Source organism: Puma concolor, chromosome B4 (genome assembly GCF_028749965.1).
Source record: "Puma concolor isolate L17-30 chromosome B4, mPumCon1.1.hap2, whole genome shotgun sequence".
NCBI classification, from domain to species: domain Eukaryota; kingdom Metazoa; phylum Chordata; class Mammalia; order Carnivora; family Felidae; genus Puma; species Puma concolor.
In genome coordinates this window covers 138034452-138058895 of record NC_141673.1, presented here as the reverse complement: position 1 = coordinate 138058895, position 24444 = coordinate 138034452, and the positions used below count along the sequence as shown (strand labels likewise).

Sequence of the window (24444 nt, the reverse complement as noted above, 5' to 3'; positions counted from 1 at the left end):
TGCATATCTTACAACAAGTTCTGCTTCAAGAGGTTCCATTTTTAGGAAAAAAGCCACAGGCTGGATAAAGAAAGTGGATAGGAAGACTTATAGCAAACAGAAGGTGAGAAAGGACAGCCTCTCCGTCCACCAGTACAGGCACCAAATCCAGTCTGGTTGCCGCACCGGCAAGGACACTCTACTGACTGCTTAGTAATTGCTCAGTTGGAGTGAAGCTTCTCTGTGCTCTTACTCTTTGCCCAGCATCTTGCTATGCTGAAGGCCACCCTCATCATCCAAAACCCAGGATGATCCTGATCTCCTGAATAACAGAAAGTGGGAGAGTGCGGACAGCGTGCCCCACTTCCGACCAAAAAGGGACTAAATTGAAGCAATTTGAATGGCTCGGAGGGCGAGCAATTGAAAAGGAACACATAACATATGCACTCGCTACATACTGGTAATCATAATCGATAATAAGGCAAGAAAGGTAGCATGGTGGAACAGGGGGAGAAGTGGGCTTCTAGATCCCAGCTCCACCAGCTTACTAGCTAGATAGCTTCATTGCTTTTATTTATCTAAGGCAATCCCCAAACCACGCCCCCCAGCAACTTATTTTGTGGACATCAGTGCTGATTCTAAAGTTTATATAGAGTGACAAAACAACCCAGAATAGGCGACACAATATTGAAGAAGAACAAAAATGGACGACTGAAACTACCTGACTTCAAGATTTACTATCAAGCTATAGTAATCAGAACAAGGTGGTATTGATGAAAGAATAAATAAATAGACCGATGTAACAGAATAGAGAGTCCTGAAATAGACCCACATGAATATAGTCACCCGATCTTTGACAGAAGAGCCAAAGCAATACCATGGAACCAGAACAGTCTTGTCAATAAATGGTGGTGGGACTACAGGACATCCATATGCAAAGAAATGGAACTAGACACAGACCTTATGTCCTTCCCAGAAATTAACTCAAAATGTATCTGGACATGTGAAGAAATAGGAAAAAGTGACCCATTTGAAAAAAAAAAAAAAGGAGTCAATTGATGGAGCATCTGGGTGGCTCAGTCTGTTAAGCATCCAACTCTTGATTTCGGCTTAGGTCATAATCAAATGGTTCATGAGATCAAGCCCCACGTCAGACTCTACAGTGACAGTGTGGAGCCTGCTTGGGATCCTCTTTCTCCCTCTCTCTCTACCCCTCCCCCACTCTCTCCCCCACTCTCTCCCAAATAAATAAACTTTAAAAAAAAACTTTAAAAAAGGAGCAAATTGAAAGAGTCTAAAATGACCCAGATTTGGGAATTAGCAGACAATTGACTGTCACTTATTTTTATAAGGAAAGTTTTAGAGGAACAAAGCCACACTCATTCATTTACATTTTGTCTGTGGCTGCTTTTGTGCTATAAGGGCAGAGTTGAGTGGTTGCAACAGAGACTACATGGCCTGCTAGCTGAAAATATTCACTCTCTGGCCCTTTAAGAAAAAAATTGTCAGCTACTAATTCTAAGGAAACATGATAATAATGAGTGAATCAATAGGATATCTCAGAAGATAAAACAAAACTATATAAAAAAAGAACCAAATAAAAATTCTAGAACTAAAAATTACAATATCTGAAATGAGCTTAGCCACACCTTGAAGACAAATCAAATAGAAATTATCCAAACTGATGAGCACAGAGAAAAAATTTCAAACAAAAATTTGAATAGACCTTCGGTGATCTATGGGATAATATCAGATAGCTTATCATATTTTTTAATGCTTATTTTTTTTTTTTATTTTGAGCAAAAGAGAGAAGCAGGAGAGGGGCAGAGAGAGAGAGAGAAAGACAAAGAATCCCAAGCAGACTCTGCACTGTCAGCACAGGGTCTGATGCATGGCTTGAGCTCACAAACCATGAGATCATGACCTGACCCGAAATTAAGAGTGGGACACTTAACTGACTGAGCCACCCAGGCACCCCAGTCTATCATATTTAACTGAAGTCCCAAAAGCAATAGGAGAACAAGAATGGAGCTGAAAAAGTATTTGAAGAAATAATGGCCAAAAAAGGTCTGAAATTTGATGACAAACATTGACTTACATTTCTAAGATGCAGTTAGAAATGTAAGCAGTTAACTCCAAGCAGCATAAATATAAAGAAAACCACACCTAGGTACATCATAGCGACACTGCTAAAAACCAAAAATAATGAGAAAATCTGAAAAATAGAGAAAAAGGACATGTGACATACAGGGAACAATAGTGAGTAACGACGGACTTTTCAGCAGAAACAATGCAAGTCAGAAAATGAGGGTAGAATAGGTTTAAGGTTGTAAAAAGAAAAAAAGCCTGTAAGTCTGGAATTCTATCTAGAAAACATATCTTTCAAAAATGAGGATGAAATTAATATATTTTCAGATAAAAGAAAGCCTAGAGAATTTGTTACCAGCACACCTGCGTTATGAAAGATAATGCTGAAGGAAGTTCTTCAGGCTATAACAGAAATACAGATCTACAGGAAATAATGAAGAGTGCTGGTAAATATGTACATAAGTGGAAGGATCAGCTTTTAATTTCTTTGAAAGAAAACTGTTTAAAATAAAAAATCATGTATGGTGAGTTTTATTATAGGTATAAATGTAAAATATATAACAACTACAGTATAAAGGTTGGGATAGAAAAGTGGAATGTTTCTATCATAAAGTTCTTATAATATGGAATGATACAATATTAAGTCTAAGGGGATTATGATAAGTTAAGGATGCATGCTAGAAAGCTTAGAGAAACTGCCAAATAATAATACAAAGAGCATAGCTAAAAATGGCAATAAAAGACATAAAGTAGAGTATTAAAATACTTATTTTGTTAGCCAAAATTAAGAGAGAAAAGGGAGAACAGAGGAATACAAAACCAAATGAAACACCTGGGAAACAGACAAGAGGGCAGACTTAAAGTCAACCACATGAGTAATTATATGAACCATACACCAAACACATAAAATTAAAAGATGGAAACTTTGAGACTGGATAAAACAGCAGGACCCCAACTCTGTGCCGTCTACAAGAGAACATACTTTAAATACAAAGACAATGATAGGTTGAAATTAAAAAATATAAAAAGATATTATGCAGAGTATGCATAAGAAAGCTGGGGTGGCTACATTAACATCAGAAGGTAGATTTCTAAAAATTTTTTTTTTTCAACGTTTATTTATTTTTGGGACAGAGAGAGACAGAGCATGAACGGGGGAGGGGCAGAGAGAGAGGGAGACACAGAATCGGAAACAGGCTCCAGGCTCTGAGCCATCAGCCCAGAGCCCGACGCGGGGCTCGAGCTCACGGACCACGAGATAGTGACCTGGCTGAAGTCGGACGCTTAACCGACTGCGCCACCCAGGCGCCCCAGAAGGTAGATTTCAAAATAAGAACCGGCATTCACAAATTACTTGATTGCTTACGTAAAAGTACTAGGAAATCTGCAAAATAACTACTAGAACTTAGTAACTTTAGCAGTCTCAATATACAAAAATCACTTGTGGTTAGTTCTGTATGCCGGAAGCAACCAATTACAAAATTAAAAAATTTAAAAACAATTTCATTTATGATAGTATCAAAACTCGTAAAATACTCATGAATAAATTTACCAACAACTTGCAAGGCTTTTGGCCTGGAAACTGAAACATCACCAATATAAATTAAAGAACTATGTAAATGGAGAAATGTACAATGTTTGTTGATTGGAAGATTTATTTTTTAAAAAACGATGTCATTTTACCTTAAATTTTGCAACACATTCAATGCAGTTACAATTGAAAAAAAATCCAACATGCTTTTTGGTAGAAATTGGGCAAGTTGATTCTAAAACCTCTTTGGAAACACAACAGACCTAGAATTTCTAAGACAATCTTAAAAAGAATGTACAGGGGCGCCTGGGTGGCGCAGTCGGTTAAGCGTCCGACTTCAGCCAGGTCACGATCTCGCGGTCCGTGAGTTCGAGCCCCGCGTCGGGCTCTGGGCTGATGGCTCAGAGCCTGGAGCCTGTTTCCGATTCTGTGTCTCCCTCTCTCTCTGCCCCTCCCCCGTTCATGCTCTGTCTCTCTCTGTCCCAAAAATAAATAAAAACGTTGAAAAAAAAAATTAAAAAAAAAAAAAAGAATGTACAAACTTGGAGAATTCACATCATCTGATACCAAGATTTTCTATAGGGCTCTAGGAACCAAGACAGTGCATATTGGTAAAAGGATAGACAAGTAGTTGGGGAGCCTGGGTGGCTCAGTGGGCTAAGCGTCCGACTTCAGCTCAGGTCATGATCTCACAGCTCGTGAGTTGGAGTCCGGAGTCAGGCTCTGTGCTGACAGCTCGGAGGCTGGAGCCTGCTTGGGATTCTGTGTCTCCCTCTCTCTGCCCCTCCCTGCTTGTTCTCACTCTCTCTCTCTCTCAACTAAATAAACATTAAAAATTTTTTACAAAAAGGATAGACAAGTAGAGTAATAGAACAGAAAGAAAGTCCAGCAATAGACTCACACATGTACATTCAGTCGATTGTTTTATAGATATGCCATGGTAGTTCAATGAGGGCATGAAAATTTTCTCAACAAATGTCCTGGAACAAATGGATAAATCTATGGGGGGGGGGGGAAGAACCTTACTCCACATATAAAAATTAATTTTATTATGCATCTAAACATAGGAGATCCATACCCTCAATTTGTCCATAATAGGTGTACATATAAAAGTCAAAACTTGTAAGCTTTTTTAAGAAAAAAATTTTTAGTGTTTGTTTATTTTTGAAACAGAGAGAGACAGAGCACGAGCAGGGGAAGGGCAGAGAGGGAGACACAGAATCGGAAACAGGATCTAGGCTCCAAGCCATCAGCACAGAGCCTGACGCAGGGCTCAAACCCAAGAGCTGCGAGATCATGACCTAGCCAAAGTTGGTCGCTTAACTGACTGAGCCATGCAGGTGCCCCCAAAACTCTTAAGCTTCTAAGAGAAAATGAAGGCAAATAGCTTCGCAAGTTAGGGATAGGCCAAGATTTCCTAGAGAGGACTCCAAGCGCACCAGCCATTAAAGAAAAATAAATTAAAAGTTTATTCTCATCCCCAAGACATTAAGAAAATTTAAAAAATAAGCGATAGACTGGGAGCAAATGTTTGCAACACATACATCAGGCAAAAACACTTGTGTCCACATTATATAAAGAACGACGAATCAATACTAAAAGGCAAACAACGCAATAAAATATGCGCAAAGACTGGAACAGTCACTCTCCAGAGAAGACGGGTGACTGTCCATCAGCATACTCAACATCATTAGGCATCAGGAAAACGCAAATTGAAAACCACCTCGAAGTATTCCATTAGAACGGGCGATATAGATAAGACTGATGACAGCAGAAGTTGGAGAGGAGGTAGAGCCACTGGAACTCTCTCACATTACTGAAGGGAGTGTAAAACGATACCATTCCTTGGGAAGCTGATGGGTTTTTGTTGTTGTTGTTATTGTTGTTGTTTTTAGTGAAGTTACCTACCCTATGACCCAGCCTATTCCACTCCTACATTATTTATCCGAGAGGAGTGAAAATGTATGTTTACAAGACTTCTACAAAATATTTATAGAGGCTTTCAATCTCAAACATATCGTGTTGAACAAAAGAAGACAGACACAAAATAGTACCTACTGTTGGATTCCATTTGTACAAAGTTCGAGAAAAGACAGAACTAGTGTGTGGAAAGAGATCAGAGCGCCTGGGTGGCGCAGTCGGTTAAGCGTCCGACTTCAGCCAGGTCACGATCTCGCGGTCCGGGAGTTTGAGCCCCGCGTCAGGCTCTGGGCTGATGGCTCAGAGCCTGGAGCCTGTTTCCGATTCTGTGTCTCCCTCTCTCTCTGCCCCTCCCCCGTTCATGCTCTGTCTCTCTCTGTCCCAAAAATAAATAAACGTTGAAAAAAAAAAAATTTAAAGAGATCAGAGGAATGGCTGCCTGTGGTGCATGGGGTTGGCTCAAAGAAGCCAGGCAGGTGGTGGAAGTGTTGATTATATGTGGGGGTACATATTTGAAAACTCATCAAATGGTACACTTAAGAACTGTGCATTTCACTATAATTTTGCCTCAAGAAAATCAGTTGAGAAATAAACTTAGCTTTCAATGTTTTATCAGAAAAAAAAAGAAAGAAAAGGAAGAAAGAAAGAAAGAAAAAGAAAAGAAATAAACTTAGCAACTCTCATAATTATTCATAAGCACAAATAATCAAGGACTGACCTCAGATGCATTTGGAATCTAATGACTCAATCATGAACCAAGAACATCTCTAAACACTTAAATTTTTTTTTAAGGCAGACAAATTACCTTTGAAGCAACTTTGTGTCCTTGAAAACTGTTTAATCGCATGACAATATGCTTTTCTAGATAAGACCATGGAAATTCCCAGAGTCATCACAACTTAGCCTGAACATCTGAGGACATCTATCATGTGGGGACAAGGGGAGTTCCACAACTTCTTTCTCCCACAGACTTCATTTTCATAAAAACATCTTTCCTGGAATTTAGAAACACTGAAACTTCTCTGAACTGTAGCCAAGAACCAGTAAAGAGCCTGGCTAGGATCCTTTTCCCTGGAATGTCTTGCCAAGGCTGTTCCAAATATCATCTGAAGAAAGTGCGAGGTAGGAGAGTGTGGGGGATGTAACCCTCAAAGATCCCTTCCTTTTAAGGTAACCGGAGTAAATCTGTGATATTTTTAGCCTCCCTAGGTATCATAAAAAATATACATATATATAAAAATTTTAAAAACCCAGCAGTATAACATCTAACAAAAAGAAGAATCAAAAACACTTTGTCTATTCTCAAGTTTTGCACCGGAGTAAGAAAGGAGAATTCCACTTTATTTTTTTTTTAACTTTTATTTAATTTATTTTTTAAATTTACATCCAAATTAGTTAGCATATAGTGCAACGATGATTTCAGGAGCAGATTCCTTAATGCCCCTTCCCCATTTAGCCCATCCCCCCTCCCATAACCCCTCCAGTAACCCTCTGTTTGTTCTCCATATTTAAGAGTTGTCCCCCTCCCTGTTTTTATATTATTTTTGCTTCCCTTCCCTTGTGTTCATCTGTTTTGTGTCTTAAAGTCCTCATATGAGTGAAGTTATATATATGTCTTTCTCTGATTAATTTCACTTAGCATAATACCCTCTAGTTCCATCCACGTAGTTGCAAACGGCAAGAATCATTCTTTGTGATTGCCGAGTAATACTCCATTGTATATATATGCCACATCTTCTTTATCCATTCATCCATCGATAGACATTTGGGTTCTTTCCATACTTTGGCTACTATTGATAGTGCTGCTATAAACATTGGGGTGCATGTGCCCCTTTGAAACAGCACACTTGTATCCCTTGGATTAATGCCTAGTAGTGCAATTACTGGGTGGTAAGGTAGTTCTATTTTTAATTTTTTGAGGAACCTCCATACTGTTCTCCAGAGTGGCTGTACCAGTTTGCATTCCCAAGGAGAATTCCACTGTATATGGCTCAGCAAAATGTCTTTCAATACTTTTCCCCTATATTATCACTTACAAAATTTCTTCCCACATAGCCTAACAGCCCCATTCATTCCCTAGTTTTACACCTTAAAAATTCTGAATATTCTTTCTTGGAATTCGGCCAACAGGGGCTTTTCTTTATTTCAAGTCTTGTACTTTTTTTCAGATCCATTTCTTGCTTCTGCCAAGGGCTGTGACTTTCTAACAGAAATTGTTCTATACTCTCAGTTCTACCCATGGGTCTGGAAGCTCAGGAGGCAAAGAGAATTTTCTTTAGAAGGCAGGGAGGGAAATACTTTCCTCTCTGTAATTTTTTCAGTATGGGTACAATTCTGGATTTAGATGTCATTTTCTCTTCAGAGAGTAAAGTGTCCGCTTTCTGTGAAGGGGAGGAACTTGGTGTTGGGGGATGGGGGTAAATGCTCTGAGCTTGGAAGATGGGGCTCCCAGGATGGGTGACCCACTGTAGTAGGCTCAGAGGGGCATTTGTGTGGCCTTGCCTTGTAGCTCTTGTGCTTTTGATGTAAGAGAGGGGAAAGGAGACAGACAGCGCCTATTATTAATCCAGAAAATCCCAAGGGCTTTGGCGTGCACTAAGAGGGAGTTAAACTGAGCTCTTGTGACATTGCCAGGGTTTCAAGTCTGGTTTTGGAGTTTCGCTAGGAATGCTAATTTGAAAGACACAGAAGGGATCCCATGTGATCGGCTCACTTCTCACACTTTGCCTCCATCACTGTCCCTGAAATGGTATCAGGGGGCGTCTTCCCTTGGGATGTTTGTACAATTTGTTGCCTCCAGGAATTCCCTACTCAGCTGAAGTACAACACCTGTTGGGTGCTTTTGGCTTCTTCTTCTTGAGTGACAGTGACTGAGAGCCACCTCCCTCTGGACCATATCACCAGACAGTTCTGGGGAGAAGGGTGGGTAAGGATGAGGAGCCCTAGGACCCTCTTCTCTTCTCACTGTGGTTTTGTCTGGTTCTTGTTTTCTTTCCAATGAATGCTGGAGGCTCAGCTTCCCCGTTGCAACCATGTCCCTGCTAGGTAGGGAAAGATTAGGCATTGGTCGTTCTCGAGTCATGGAGAGCAAGAATGACAACCAAGGACACCCAGTGACGATTTGGGAGTTCAGACCAGCTTTTCTGTGTCCCAGGCATCTGTTCTCTCAAATACTATGCCTGTACCATCAACTACCCACCACTGTTCCTAGGAGGACCTATGTGCAACCTCCACTTGCTTGGGTTCCAAATAAAAGATGGGAAAGGGGCCTGGGTGGCTCAGGCCCCTTTTCCTTGTTTCTCCACATGCCCTCAACTCCACTCCCCCAATATGAAGCTGCTCTTTTATCTTTTACCCTTTTGTTTTTGAAAGGAGAATAGAACTAAACTGAGTTCCCCACTGATATTTTTGTGTCCGTGAGTGAACCAGAAATACTAATAGTTGGAGGGCGGTCAGTCGTTGGATCCAACAGAGTGATGTCTAAGGTAGATTCTCTACAAAGAGTGGGACTGTGCTTGTGTTCTCCGTGGGTGTGGTTCCCCACAATGAATGAGCATAAAAGTCACCTGGGGGTCTTATTAAAATGTACATTTGGGGGAGCCTGGGTGGCTCAATCGGTTAAGTGTCTGCCTTCAGCTCAGGTCATGATCTCGCAGTCTGTGAATTTGAGCCCCACGTCAGGCTCTGTGCTGACAGCTCAGAGCCTGGAGCCTGCTTTGGATTCTGTGTCTTCCCTCTCTCTCTGCCCCTCCCCTGCTCATGCTCTGTCTGTCTCTGTCTCAAAAATAAATAAAAACATTAAAAAAAAATTTTTTTTAATGTACCCTTGGATTCAATAGGACAAATGTGGAGGCTAAGACAATTTCTGGTTTCTAACAAGCTGCCAGATGCTGCTGGTGTCACAACCACACTAGGAGAGGCAGGGGCTGCCACATCTCCCTCTCCATCCGCCCCACCCCCGCCCTGGTGGACAGGGAGCAGGCTCGGGGGCCAGTGAACGTGAACCTGTTTACAAAGCACTTTGTTTCCAGGCGCCTTACTCAGTATCTAAGACGGTGCAGTAAAAACTTACTCAGCGGGAGGGAAGGTGGGTGAGTGAAAAACGGTTGTGGGCTAGGTGATTTGTTTTTCTTCTCTGATGTTGTTCAAAATGAAAGAGAACCCTTCTAGCCTTTGCGGCCCATGTGAACAACATGAAAGACAAAGGAAAATAAAGAGGACTCAAAAGGATGTGGACAGAGGCTGAAATAAGGTTCTTTGCTCAGTGGGCGAATCAAGGTCAAGTTACGTTTACCCACAACCCAGCCAGCACTGAGTAGATGGCTTCATCTCTGTGCCTTCCTTTTCTCCCTCTATATACTAGACATTGAAGATGAACGGCAGAACAATTGATTAAGTACAGAAACTTCTAGGTGATTTATTAAGCTCACATAAAGGACACAGGAGGGCATCAAGAGCTTGGGGCACCTGATGAAGAAATAATCCGGTTCTTGACCTAAAGCTGTTAATCTTCTACGTCATATCTAAGAGAAACCCCAAAGTTATGTCTAATGTCAAAGATAGTCTCCAACTTCCTTGGCAGACCGAACCAGCAGTTTGGCCCTTCCAGAAAGCAAGTGCTGGGGCACCTGGGTGGCTTCGTTGGTTGAGCATCCGACTTCAGCTCAGGTCATGATCTCACATTTTGTGAGTTCGAGCCCCGTGTTGGGCTTTCTGCTGTCGGTGCAGAGCCTATACCCCACCCCTGCCCCTCCCCCAACTCTCTCTCTCTCAAAATAAATAAGTAAATAAACTTAAAAAAAAAAAAAGCAAGTGTTTTGGTGCAAAATAAAATACCATAGGGCATGTTGAATATCCCTCTTAATAAGATCCTAGGGTCTGAGAGCTGAGAGAGACCCTAAAGATTATTTAGGTCCATCCGCACATTTTGTAGATAAGGAAACGGAGGCCGTGTGTCATTCCTCAAGTTTTGGCAAGCCTGGGAATAGAGCGGGACCCCCGATTCCTAGGCCAGTGCTTTCCCAACACATAAAATCATAATCTTCAAGGAGCGCGTGTGCTTTCTACCCAGTGGTGGAAGGTTCTCTCTTGCTGAGTGGTAGACCTACATCTAAACTATCTGGGTCACTGGGAAGTGTTTGCGAAATGTTGTGGTTTAATTCAGATCATTATCTTTGAAGAAGTCAGAGAGCTCAGGTCCTCCATTTTGGGCTATTTATATACTAGTAACTAGGATATCTGAGCCCTGGCTGTGTGCTGCTTCTTTGTATAGACTACCTTTAAAGCTCACTACAACCCTGAACGGTAGATACTGTCATCCCCACTTTACACAGCAGGAGACTGAGGGTCCAAGGGCTTCAGTAAATTGTCCAAACCACCCAGCTCAAGGTGGTGGGACAGGAATCACAAGAAAGCCTAGTATTGCTGCCCTCATTTCTGTCTTAAAAAAAAAAAAAAAAAAAAATCTCACTTTTACTTTCAGAAAATGCTATCAAATAGCACGCTTAAAGGTGTCAGGAAGAAGCAAGGATGAAGAGGACAGGAATGTGTAGAGAGAAGGTCTTCGGGGTCATGAGATCGCCATGAAAGCTCAGAGGGCAATGCAGTTGGTTTCTGTGCAGGAGTGAGACCCAAAATACTGAAGAAGCAGGATAGCAGGTCAGGGACCAATGTGAAGAGATGCCAGTGTAGGATCCCGGAGGGGTCTGGAGTCCCTGCCTGCCAGGTACTAACCCTTTACAGGCATAAGCAGAAGATACTACAGGTTCGGTTCCAGGCCACTGCAATAAAGCGATGCAATAAATTTGGCAATAAAGCAAGTCCAATGAAACTTTTGATCTCCAAAAAAGTTGTTTACACTATTCCTTAGTCTATTAAGTGTGAGATAGCATTATGTCTAAAAAAATAGGGGCGCCTGGGTGGCTTAGTCGGTTGGGAGGCCGACTACAGCTCAGGTCATGATCTTGCAGTCTGTGAGTTCGAGCCCCGCATCGGGCTCTGTGCTGACAGCTCAGAGCCTGGAGCCTGCTTGGGATTCTGTGTGTGTGTCTCTCTCTCTGCCCCTTCCCTGCTTGCTCTCTGTCTCTCTCTCTTTCAAAAATAATAAACAGACATAAATAAATAAATAAATAAATTAATAAATTAATTAATCTACAACCCCTGTGTTTATAGCAGCATTATCTACAATAGCCATGATATGGACACAGCTGACTGTCCATCAGTTAATGAATGGACAAAGATGTGATGCGCGCGCACACACACACACACACACACACACACACGGAATATTACTCAGCTATAAAGAAGAGTGAAATCTTGCCATTTGCAATGACATGGATGGAGCTACAGAGTATAATATTAAGTGAAATAAGTCAGTCAGAGAAAGACAAATACCACATGATCTCACTCACATGTGGAATTTAAGAAAACAAATGATCAAAGGGAGAAAAAGAGAGAGAGACCGACCAAGAAACAAACTCTTAACTACAAAGAACAGACTGATGGTTGCCAGAGGGGAGGGGATGGGGGATGGGTAAGATAGATGATGGGCATTAAGGATGCTCTGTCGTGATGAGCACCGGGTGATGTATCGAAGTGTTGAATCACTATATCATGAAACTAATGCAACACTGTGTGTTAACTAACTGGAATTTCAATAAAAACTTAAAGAAATAAAACGTACATACTTAATTAAAAATACTTTATTGCTAAAAAACGTTAACTATCATCTGAGCTTTCAGCGACTTGTAACCACCACAGATCACCATAACACCCATAACGAAAAACTTTGAAATTTTGTGAGAATTACCAAACGATGACCTATAGACACAAAGTGAGCAAATGCTGTTGGAAAATGGCACCCACAGACTCTATCAGCTCAGGGTCACTGCAGACCTTCAGTTTGTAAAAAGAGTATCTGGGAAGCAGAATAAAGTGAAGCATGATGAAGCGAGGAGTGCTCTAGTTCCTGATGTACGGGAGGGGCTGGGGTAATGAATTTGGAGAGGTCGTTTGACAGGTTTGAGTCCGCAGATGAGCTTGGGAGTATTTTAATGTTCAAGCAACCAGTATGACCAGGGCAGAGATCCTCACACCGTTTTGTACTGGGACCCCTTTCACTCTTAAAATTTATTGACGGTGGGGGGGGGGGGTGCCTGGGTGGCTCAGGTCACGATCTCACAGTTCGTGAGTTCGAGCCCCACGTCGGGCTGTGTGCTGACAGCTCAGAGCCTGGAGCCTGCTTCGGATTCTGTGTCTCCCTCTCTCTCTGCACGCCGCCCCCCCCCCCACCACGTTCTGTCTCTCTCGCTCAAAAATAAATAAACATTAAAAAAAATTTTTTTTAATATGGAGGACCCCCAGAACCTTTTGTTTTTGTGGATTGTATCAATCGTTATTTACCATGTTAGAAATTAAAACTGTACTAGTTTAAAAACGCATATCTATTAATTCATTTTAAAATAACAATATTACACCAACAAATAATTTTTTTTATGAAAAATGACTACATTTTCCAAAACAACATCAAAAAGCAGTGAGAACAGTGGTATTGTTTTACATTTTTGCAAACTTTTTTTTTTTAAGTTTATTTATTTATTTTTGAGAGAGAACGAGCACAAACGGGGGAGGGCCAGAGAGAGAGGAAGACACAGAATCTGAAGCAGGCTCCAGGCTCCGAGCTGTCAGCACAGAGCCAAAGCGGGGCTTGAACCCATGAACTGCAAGATCATGACCTGAGCTGAAGTTAGACACTTAATAGACTGAGCCACCCAGGCACCCCACTTTTGCAAACTTTTTAAATGTCTGGCTTAATGCAAGGTGGATTCTCACACTTGCTTCTGCATTCAAGCTACTGCAATATGTTGTTTAATTGAAGTATATGAAGAAAAGCCCAGCCTCTTACTGTTAGAAAACAGAAAAGCATTTTAATAGCCTTTTCAGATAATTGTGGATATTCTTTGTTATTAACTCAATAAGGGCGTAGTTTCTTCTTTGTTAGTTGCAGATCAGTGATCTGTTAGATTAAAATCCATGGGTCTGTCTTAAACTTTGAATGGATTTTGTGTCCATACCCGATTTTGTAAGACCATGCATGTCATTTGGGAAAAAATGTTTCACGAAGTTATACAGATCTTGTAAATATCGAAACATTCATTATGCAGTAACAAATTAGATTTGTTAATCTCACCTCTGATCTCATTAGAAAAATCTTTGAGTTTTGTTAAGTGGTCAAGGTCACAGTGGTGATATAAGTTTTATAAAATTCTAATATTGCTCAAATTTGATTCTTTTATCAAAATTTATCATATGTCACTATCAAATCTCAAAATTTATCACAATAAGTACCATGAGTTGTTTTCCTTGAAGTGACAGACTTACTGTTCAATTTCAAGAAATGCCTGCAGACTGTATACTTTGAGAACCTCTGTGCTAGGTTATTATGTACTGAATATTAGTTACGTTTCTCAGCTTCTAGAACATCACATCCTCTGCATTTGAAATGGCATAGGATTAGAACTTGTTCCAAGATTCAGGTATGGCAGATTATTTATTTATTTACTTAGTTATTGTTTTAAATCTCTTGGGACACCTGGGTGGCTCAGTAGGTTAAGTGTCTGCTTGATTTCAGCTCAAGTCCTGATCTCACAGTTGTGAGATCAAAACCCATATCGGGCTCCACCCTGGGTGTGGAGTCTGCTTAAGATTCTCTCTCCCTCTCCCTTTGCCTCTCTGTCTCCCTCTCTCAAAAAAAAAAAAAAAAACAAAAAAACAAAAAAAACCTCTTATGATTTATTATGTGTTTGGTTAAGCCTACTTGTCTATAATATATGTGGATTATATATAAATACAACTCTGCCCTCTTAAAGACATCTATGATCCCGGACATGGTTGCAAAGTAGCATGGAATTCTAGTTCACTTTTGCACACCCAACCTGGAGGGTCACGAAGGCAAAAGGGCTGCTTAGAGATCTGAGAAACTAGCACAAACACGATGGAGGATGGCTGGGTCTTTCTTGCTGTGCATTAGGAGGTATGAGGCAGCCAAGATTGAGGGGCTAGGAAGCCACCTTTGGGGGGCAGAGGTTTTAATTGTCCTTTTCTCTCCCATGTGCTTCCTTCTCTATCACCTCTGTAAAGCAGAAAATCAGCAGCCAGCCCACCACTAGCAGAGGGGAGTGGGCTTAACCCAGGGCAACTTTAAGCATGGCTGAGTGGAAAGAGGGGGGTAGTGACACCTACAGGTGTCACAGGGACTGGCTGGTCCCTGGGCACTCTCTCTTCCTGCTATTCTCCTCTTTGCCTCCAAGGCTAGGTGACTACCATGGAGAAAGAAAGCTCTTGGAGAAGAGCAATGCCCTTGTCTCCAGAGAGGTTGTGGGAAGGTGAGGGTAGTGGTGTGGCCAACAGGGGAGAGGGAGGCAATGGACCTCTCTGGCCTGAGGAAGGTTGGCCCCCTTCCAGTCCCAAACTCACCAGCTGGTCACATCTGGGGGGCCCAGCCTCTGCCCCTTCTCCTAGGACATTTGGGTTGATATCCTCAGGAGGAATGATCTCGAAGGGGGGAATAACAAAACACGTGAGGAATGCCACCATTAAGAAAGAAAGAACAACAAACTGAGAAGCTTACACCTGCCAGAACAGAATCAATAGACCAAAAAAAAAAATTTTTTTTTATAAGCTTTTAATGTCCTAAAAGGGATGAAGGAGAATTTGGAAACCATGAGGCAGTAATAAGAACATCTAGAGATTAATTAAAATAACTGAAATAAAGGACCCACCAGATGCATTGAATATGAATATGGCAGAAACATGAATTACATATTTGGCAGACCCAGACTGAGAAATTTTCAAAAAGTTGACAATTTTGTCAATTTTTGTTTTGTATATTTTGAAGCCATGTTATTGGGTCCATCTAAGTGTACATCTTCCTGGTGTGTTGGACTTTTATCACTACTAACCAACCTTTGGATTTCTAGCACATGTTTTTAACTGCAGAGTTTGGCCCATTTACATCGATGACAACGGCTAATGCATTTGGATTAATCACCACCAGTTCATTTTGCTCTCATGATGTATTTCAAAAGAAAGATAATGAGCCCAGAAGGAAAGTATGAGTTGTAAGAAGAGATGCTGAATAAAGGTGAAGGTAAACTTGTGAGTGAATCTAAATCAGTATTGACTGCATGAAATAAACATGTGAAAAGATATCGAGACAGAATTGAAATCTTGGAAGTCAGGAAGCTGAGAGAGTTAAAGCATTCAAAGGTTATTTATTATTTGGGAGGAGGGTTATGATACTGATTGAATTTGGACTTTGTAATATCTCAGTTCATGTCAAAATTTTGAAAATGACATCTAAAGTGACAGAGTCAAGTGAATACATTACAAACTAGTAAAGAAAAAAGGATGGAATTGAATAAAAATTAATTTAAGTCGAAAGAAGGGAGGGAAATGCATAGAAAGATAAATAAACGCAAAATAAAAAAAAAATAAGACAGTGGGAACCAATCCAAATATATCAGCAATGAGAACTGACATAAATGGACTAACTCTGCAGTTAAACAAAAAAGAATTTTTAAAAAATAAACTTATTTGATGTTTGTTCCTAAGAGACCTGCTTCAAGCATAAGGGCTCTGAAACTAAAAGAATGGACAATTACAATACAAAATAATGTTGTATTAATTAATATCAGACTTTGAGGCAAAAGCACTGGTAGGAATCCAGAATCTTGGGATAAGTTCAATTCCACAATTCATACTTGTATGCACCCAATAACACAGCTTCAAAATATACAAAACAAAACAAAAAATTCTTTACTTACAGGTAACTAAATAGCATAGCTTTAAAGTGTATAAGGCAAATACTGACAGAAGGATGAATTTACCAATCTACCATCATAATGAGAGATTTATCAAAGCCTTCCTTTGTGATGGATAGATCATGCAGACAAAAAAAACCCAGTAAGAATATGCAGAAATTTACAAACATGATTAACAAAGTTAATGTAATGGACAACTATAGAAAAAACTCCAACAACAGCAGAATCCACCTTTTTTTTCAAGCACACATTGTACATTTGTGGTAGTAGAGGAGTTGAAGGCAACAAAGGGACATAAGAGATGGTGTTTATGGGGAAAATGGAAGTCTAGATAAAGAATAAAGAGAAGGAAGATAACAATAAGAGAGATATGTTGCGTAGACCCATGAGGACAGTGCACCATAGATTTTAATGATTAACTGAACTCTTTATCCAAATGAAAAATGAATGAATAAGTAAATAAATAAAATGAAAACCAAAACAAAGGTATATATAATATCAGCTGGTCTCCAGAGCATGCTAAGAGTAGCTTGAAAAACAAGAAGAGATTTTTCTATTCTAGCATCAAAGGATGGTTGTCTCTAATGATTTGCTCCAGCTCTGTGTAAGAGAGACCTGTTTAAGGGATCTTTTTTTGGAAGAAAGACATACCAAGATATTGTGATAGAAAAATGGGAAAAGAAGGAAAAAAATTTCCTCCTGGCAATGAATTGCTTCTGGTTTTTTTAAAAAGAAACACGTTTCTTTGAAACCCAGGAAAGAGGTGATTAATAACAGCATTAAATTTCTGATAGATTCATGACAGTATCACTCTTCAAAGTGTATTATTATTTATTATTATTATTATTATTATTATTATTATTATTATTTGAGAGAGACTCGGGGAAGAGCAGAGAGAGAAGGAGAGAGAGAGAATCCCAAGCAGGCTCCATTCCAGAATGAAGCCCATCTCCGGGCTGGATCCCACAAACTGTGAGATCATGACCTGAGCGGAAATCAAGAGTCAGATGTTTAACTGACTGAGCCACCCAGGTGCCCCAGACATTATTATTTTTTAAAGTTTTTACATAAATTCCAGTCAATGAACATACAATTTAATATTGGTTGTAGGTGTACGATATAGTGATTCTGCACTTCCATACATCACCCAGTGTTCATCACGATAAGTGCCCTCCTTAATCCCCATCACCTATTTCCCCCATCCCCTCTGGTAATCATCAGATTTTCTGTAAGAGTTTGAGTTTGTTTCTTGGTTTGCCATCAGTTTTCTCTAAGAGTTAAGAGTTTGTTTCTTGGTTTGCCCCCTCTCTCTTTTTTTCCCTTTGCTCATTTGTTTCTTAAATTCCACATATGAGTGATATCATATGATATTTGTCTTTCTCTGACTTATTTCGCTTATCATTATCCTCTCTAGGTCCATCCATGTCGTTGCAAATGGCAAGATTTCATTATTTTTTATTCTCAAGTAAGATTCTATTGTGTATATATACCACCTCTTTTTTATACATTCATCTAACGATGGACACTTGGGCTACTTCCATAATTTGGCTATTATAAATAATGCTGCTGTGAACATCAGGGTGCATGTATCCCTTTGAGTTGGTACTTTTGTATTCTTTGGGCAAATACCTAGTAGTGCAATTGCTGGATCATAGGATAGTTCTATTTTTAACTTCAAAGGACATTACTGATATGACTTGTCTGCTCTACAACTGGTAATGGGTAATGTGGTATAGCAGACCACATACAACACCTACTATGTGTTGAGCCCTTGCTAAGGCCTGAGGATTAGAGTGACAGTGAAGACAGGTCCCTGCTCTCACGGAACTTATATTTAAAATTTTTTTTTTCAACGTTTATTTATTTTTGGGATAGAGAGAGACAGAGCATGAACGGGGGAGGGGCAGAGGGAGAGGGAGACACAGAATCGGAAACAGGCTCCAGGCTCTGAGCCATCAGCCCAGAGCCTGAGGCGGGGCTCGAACTCACGGACCGCGAGATCGTGACCTGGCTGAAGTTGGATGCTTAACTGACTGCGCCACCCAGGTGCCCCAGAACTTATATTTTAGGCATATATTATATTAAAACAGATATTAAATAAATATTACAAATAAGTAGTTTTTTTTTTTAATTTTATTTTAACGTTTATTTATTTTTGAGACAGAGAGAGACAGAGCATGAACGGGGGAGAGTCAGAGAGAGGGAGACACAGAATATGAAACAGGCTCCAGGCTCTGAGCTGTCAGCACAGAGCCTGACGTGGGGCTTGAACTCACTGATCGCGAGATCATGACCTGAGCCGAAGTCAGCCGCTTAACTGACTGAGCCACCCAGGCGCCCCACAAATAAGTAGTTTTAAAGATATAAAATATGACAAAGATATAGTATAAGTTACTATTAGAGCATATTTATATTTGGCTCTTTTCCCTTTTGTTTTATTTGATAATGACATTCTGTTTACGATTAATAACATGAATTACCTTTGGTCGCTTATGGACTATTTGTTCAATGAAAATTTTCTATTTATGACCCTGGAGGATAACTAAAAATAATAAGCTGGGGTCCCTGCCTCTGAGGTTTTTATAATTTAACAAAGAAGATAGGACAGGTATATGATTTAAAAAAATTTTTTTAAGTTTACTTATGTTGAGAGAGAGAGAAAAGGAGAGGGAGAGAGAGAATCCCAAGCAATCTCTGTCAGCGCAGAGCCCGATTCGGGTCTTGAACCCATGAACCAAGACACCATGACCCGAGCTGAAATCAAAAGTTGGATGCTTAACCAACTGAGCCACCCAGGAGCCCCAGGACAGTTATATGACTTTAATGCAACGTAGAAAATTATACACAGATTTTTTTAAGTTTACCCAAGATTTTTCACGACATCCCTTTGGAAGAAATCGCACCTCACTCCTAGGAGAGGAAACGTAGGTGAAGAGTGGATGGCATGTGCAAAGTGACCCAGAAATCTGAAGATTAGGTGTGACTTCCGCATTCCTAGTACCCCGTCCCCCAACCTTAGTGATGCCGAGAGTTCGTCCACATGAAGCGTTTGGTTGCCCTTTCCCACTCACCCTCTACTTGCTCCCTTGTTTCTGAACTTCCTCAACTTTCCGCATCTCACAATTTCCACATTTTTACTCATCATATGCTTTTTCTTCTGCCTTTCCACGTAAGACATGTTCCTGGTCTTGCTAAGGCTGACGTGGTGTGCCTCAGATGGCTTCCTCTCTGCTGCCTCTGGAGCTGTGCCCTGCTGGTGTCCCTCTCTGGCACCACCCCACCCCCCCACCCCCACCCCGGGCTCTCCAGAGCCTCCTTAGCCTGGAAGCATCCTAGTAGTTGCCCCAGCCATCAATCTCTATTTCTCTCCCTCGTAATTCAGTATCTTGCAAGAGTCCGCACCTCATCATTCCTCTACCCTCCCTACCCGCTCTGCCCATTATCGTTCAGTGTGCCTTCTGCTTTCACTGGAATGACTTTTTTTTCAGAGCACACCAAGGAGCTATGAGTCACCAAGTCCAATGGCAACTCTTGGTTTCCTCAAAGTGTGTTTAGCATCTGGTTCTTTTAGCTCTTCCTTCTTGAAACTTCACTCATGGTATTGTAAGACACCATGACCTCCTGGTTCCTCATCTCCTTGGCCTTCTTTCTCTGAATGCTCACTTTACTCTGGCTTTATAAGTCCTCCGACCCGACCGTTTCCTGTTATGGATATCTTAGTACGGTACATTTGTCACCACTAATGAACCAGTATGGATACTTTATTATTCACTAAAGTTTATCCCTTATTCAGATTTACTTAGTTTTCTCTTAATGTTCTCTTCCTGTTCCAGAGTCCTACCCAGGGTTCCAAATGACACGATCGTGTCTCACTTCCCTTGTTTTTCATGACCTTGACTGTTTTGAGGAATACTGGTGGGGTATTTGGGAGGATGCCCCACTATTAGAATTTGTCTGATGTTTTTTGCATGATCAGACTGGGGTTAGGAGGATGACAGCTTTCATAGGATTCTTCAAGGAATCTGTGACCCAAAAAGTGTTCGGAAGAGTTCAGGGCAGGACTTTCCCAATGATTTGACCTTGGCTCTTGTCATTCTATTCCTAGGAGCCTCATTACTTCAGTCCTTACCTCTATGCTGAGGGCTTCATAAAAGAAGTCTAACACTGAATTCCTACCAAGTTCGAAAAGCTGTTCTAAGGTCTTTACACACATTAACTAATTCAGTTCTACAATAATACCATGAAATAAATATTACAATTATTACTGCCATTTTCCAAGTGAGATACAGCAAGTTTTGATAAATTGCCTGAGGCACCCAGTTAGGTCACACAGCTGGACAGCCCAAGTGCTGGGAGTCTCACCCAAGCTTCAGAGCCTGTGTTCTTAACAAAAATACCATGCTGCCTCTTCCAGATTCATATCTCCAGCCCTGAACTTGAGTGGAGACATAGCACTGTGCCTTTTAGCCTTTCCATGCTTCAACTCTGTTCAAAGCTTTGTTTCTTCTTCTGCCTAACATTGCCATTGAGGTTTTAACCAAGACAATCAGTTAAAAGAATGTAGAAGCATAAAAACTGGAAATAAAGGAAAAGAAAACTATCTCTACTTGTAGATTATGTGATAGTACATCCAGTAAACCCAAGAGAGTCAACGGTGAAAATAATAAAATCATGAAATTATTTTAAAAGATAGTAACCCATAGTGATACCAAAAGAGTATAGGGTGGGGTTGGGGAGGGAGAAAGCTCTCTTTTACAGGACAATACCAGCTAGGAAATGCAGAAAGGTGGATCTCAAGGGAATTATGTTGAGTGAAAAAAATCTAAATTCAAAAGTTACATTTTGTAAAATTCCATTCCATAGCATTCTTAAAATGACAAAAATATAGAGATGGAAACAGTCTGGTTTCCAGGGATTAGGAAGCAAGAAGGCAGGTAGTTGTGGCTATGAAAGGTGGAGAGATCCTTGTGACAGGAACTGTTGTGTTATCTTTTTTTTTATTAAAGAATTTTTTTAATGTTTATGTATTTTTGAGAAAGAGAGAGAGTGCATGCATGCAAGCAGGGGGAGGGGCAGAGAGAGAGAGGAAGGGAGAGAATCCCAAGTATGCCCCGCACTGTCAGCACAGAGGCAGACGTGCGACTCGAACTCACGACCCTGAGATCATGACCTGAGCCAAAATTAAGAGTCTGACACTTAACGGACTGAGCCACCCAGGCACTCCGGAAGTGTTGTTTATCTTTTTTTTTTTTTTTTAATGTTTATTTATTTTTGAGGGAGAGAGAGATAGAGCATGAGCGGGGAAGGGGCCGAGAGAGAGGGAGACACAGAATCTGAAACGGGCTCCAGGCTCTGAGCTGTCAGCACAGAGCCCAATGCAGGGGCTCAAACTCACGAACCACAAGATCATGACCTGAGCTGAAGTCGGTCGCCCAACTGACTGAGCCACCCAAGTACCCTAGAAGTGTTGTGTATCTTAACTGTGGTGGTGGTCATATGAATCTACACATGCATTCAAGTTGCGTAGAACCAAAAATACACGTACTACACTAATGTCATAACTAAATACACACATACGCCATTCATATCAAATTGGCAAAATCTGAATAAGATTGATGGATTGCACCCATGTCAATTTCCTGGTTGTGATACTGTGCTGTGGTTAAGGGGGAAAGTGAACGAAGACTGTATTGGATCTGTCAACATTATTATTCACGACTGCCTGTGAATCTACAGTTATCTCAGAATTAAAAGTTAAAGGCTGTTCCCCTTCTTGTTCTTGTTTCTCTTCATGACCCTTACATTCCCATCGTCTGTGTCACCTCAGCTGGACACTAAAGCAGCCTTTTTACATTCCGCTGCTTCTTTGCCCTCATATGGAATCACTTCCCAGGAGTCATTACTGCTGCCTCTGCAACCCTCCTTCCCATGCCTCCTTCTCACGTCCACTACCTTCACCCTCTCCTAAGCCCCCAACTGCTCACCTGCCATAGCAATTGCATCTTATTATTCCTCCCTACCTCCCAGCTCTCCAGCCCTCCATTATGTCCTTAAAATGTTGCCCAGTCAAGCTTCCTACATCACAGAACCAATTGCCCTAGGAGCATAGTCAATGGCCTGGAGGAGAGGTCTGATACATTCTCCATCCCTGTGATTGACCTCTGGTTGCAACAACAAACCTCCCTTCTTTTCGTTTTGATCCGGGAAGTGGGTTTGTTAAACACGGACTAAGTTTTTGTTGTGGGGTGGTACTGACTTATTTCATTGCTTTAGTTTGGAGATGGGGTCCGCTGATCCATCAGCAGGTGGCAGATTCCTCAGAGTCATTAACTAAACGTGACCGTAGAAGCTTCTGAGTTACTCCAAGTCTTTGCCTTTCGCGGTGCTGATTGATCTTCAGGGCCTGGTGCCCCCCGATAGGGGGTTGTTCCCTGTGAGCCAGGTAAGGAGGAAGGCTGCTCTTTGCTGTACCATGTTGGAAGGGCGAGTCGGGTTCACCAGGCAGGTTCAGCAGACTACGTCACCCGGGCAGAGGGAATATTGTGTTCAGGGGACTAGGAGAAGCATGTTGTGCTGGCGTGTGAATTGCAAAGGTATGAATAACAGAAATGTGTCAGTGGAAATAATGTGAGCGAAGGACCTTATAATCTGTAAAATGCCCCACGAATCCTAATTGTTTCTCTTATTAAGCCTCCAGCAGGGTTGTTTTTAGGACCAAATGATAAAATATGTAAGGTTACTTTGTGAACTGGAAAAAAATATTGAAAATGTTAATTATTTTAAGCCTCGATTGTGTCAGAACAAGGAAATGGAGTTTCTTTGAATTCATCTTCTAAGAACTGTTTGTGATCGTTCTGTTTCTTTCCTGCTTCTCACCTATGTTCACATGAATAGGTTATAATGGATTTGAAATATATTAAAACATGGTCAGTTTCCGGTTCCCTGCCAACTGGATCACCACTTCCAGTCATTTCTGGTTGTGGTTGGCTGTCCACATCATCCATTATTTATTTAAACGATTGCATCAATGTGGGCAGCTATAGGCGCTGAAGAAGTGCTTGGGTACGTTGGCATTGGCTACATTGTACATTCATTCATTCATTCATTCATTCATTCAGACAAACATCCATTTTCGTTCAGCAAGCGGAAATGCTTGAGGAGAATGTGGCTGGGGCAAATGTTCGGTGTCACAGGGCTGGGAACTCGGGGGAGGGGGGGACAGGGTTAAAGGAAGTTAGTGCCATCAAAGAAAATGTATGTGGTCCCTGGGGGAAACAAGAGGGGAGGCTGTGTGTTTTGAGGGAGAAAATCTCAGTGTGGATGGTCACATTCTGCAGGAATTAGCCCCGAGCATCTCTGACTTATGTGTGTTGTTATCAGACCCACAATTTCTGAGGTCTGGCTGGACCTGGCGGGCCAAATAGTCAGTTCCCATAACCCAACAATGAGTGACTCACAGGGTAAGACCCTTTGCGGGACAATTTGTGTTTCATCGAACATTGCTACCAAGAAAAAAAAAATCAGAGGTTGGGTGGGAAGCCGGTTATTTTCTGTATACCTTGGAAGGGAGAAAGGAGGCAGGGAACCAAAAATAGTCTTCCCAGCTGCTGTCTCTACATCAAAACGGTCATGTTTGGGGATCTCAAATGCCTGTGCAAATGAAATGGGCAGAGGTGGTGATTTTCTGCCCCGGGAGCCTTCTCCGTTGACAACAAGCTTCTGTACATGAAAGAGTTAACCACACACTTACCACAGAATGTCAACCTGATGAAAATTAAAGCCTTATCAGATAAGAAAAACAAGGGGGTAGAAATATACTCTTGTTCTTTGAAACCTAAAAACAGTTTTTCTTCAAACGTTTGAAACCTTTTTCTTGGGACGGAATATTTTTAGTAGAAATATGGTACCTCGGTGAATCCCACCCAGAACCTTCTACAGGGACTCTTCTGTGAAACAGACCATGGAGTTGAGGAGATTTTCAACTGGAGAGCAGCAGATTTTCCACTGAGATTTCAAAAAATACCAGGTAGGTAAGTCAGTATGATGCTGGTAGAAGCTTAGGATCAGAAGGGAAACATAGACGAGAAGGAATCAGAACAAGGTCAC

General features: G+C 41.1%; 2 protein-coding genes across 5 annotated transcripts in view; one reads left to right on the top strand and one right to left on the bottom strand.

Annotated features, from left to right (window-relative positions):
• The window catches only part of FBH1 (F-box DNA helicase 1), a 217246-nt gene that overhangs the window by 176321 nt on the left and 16481 nt on the right, over window positions 1-24444 (top strand). The gene's annotated exons all lie outside the window — the stretch shown is intronic.
• The window catches only part of IL2RA (interleukin 2 receptor subunit alpha), a 56154-nt gene that overhangs the window by 17198 nt on the left and 14512 nt on the right, over window positions 1-24444 (bottom strand). The gene's annotated exons all lie outside the window — the stretch shown is intronic.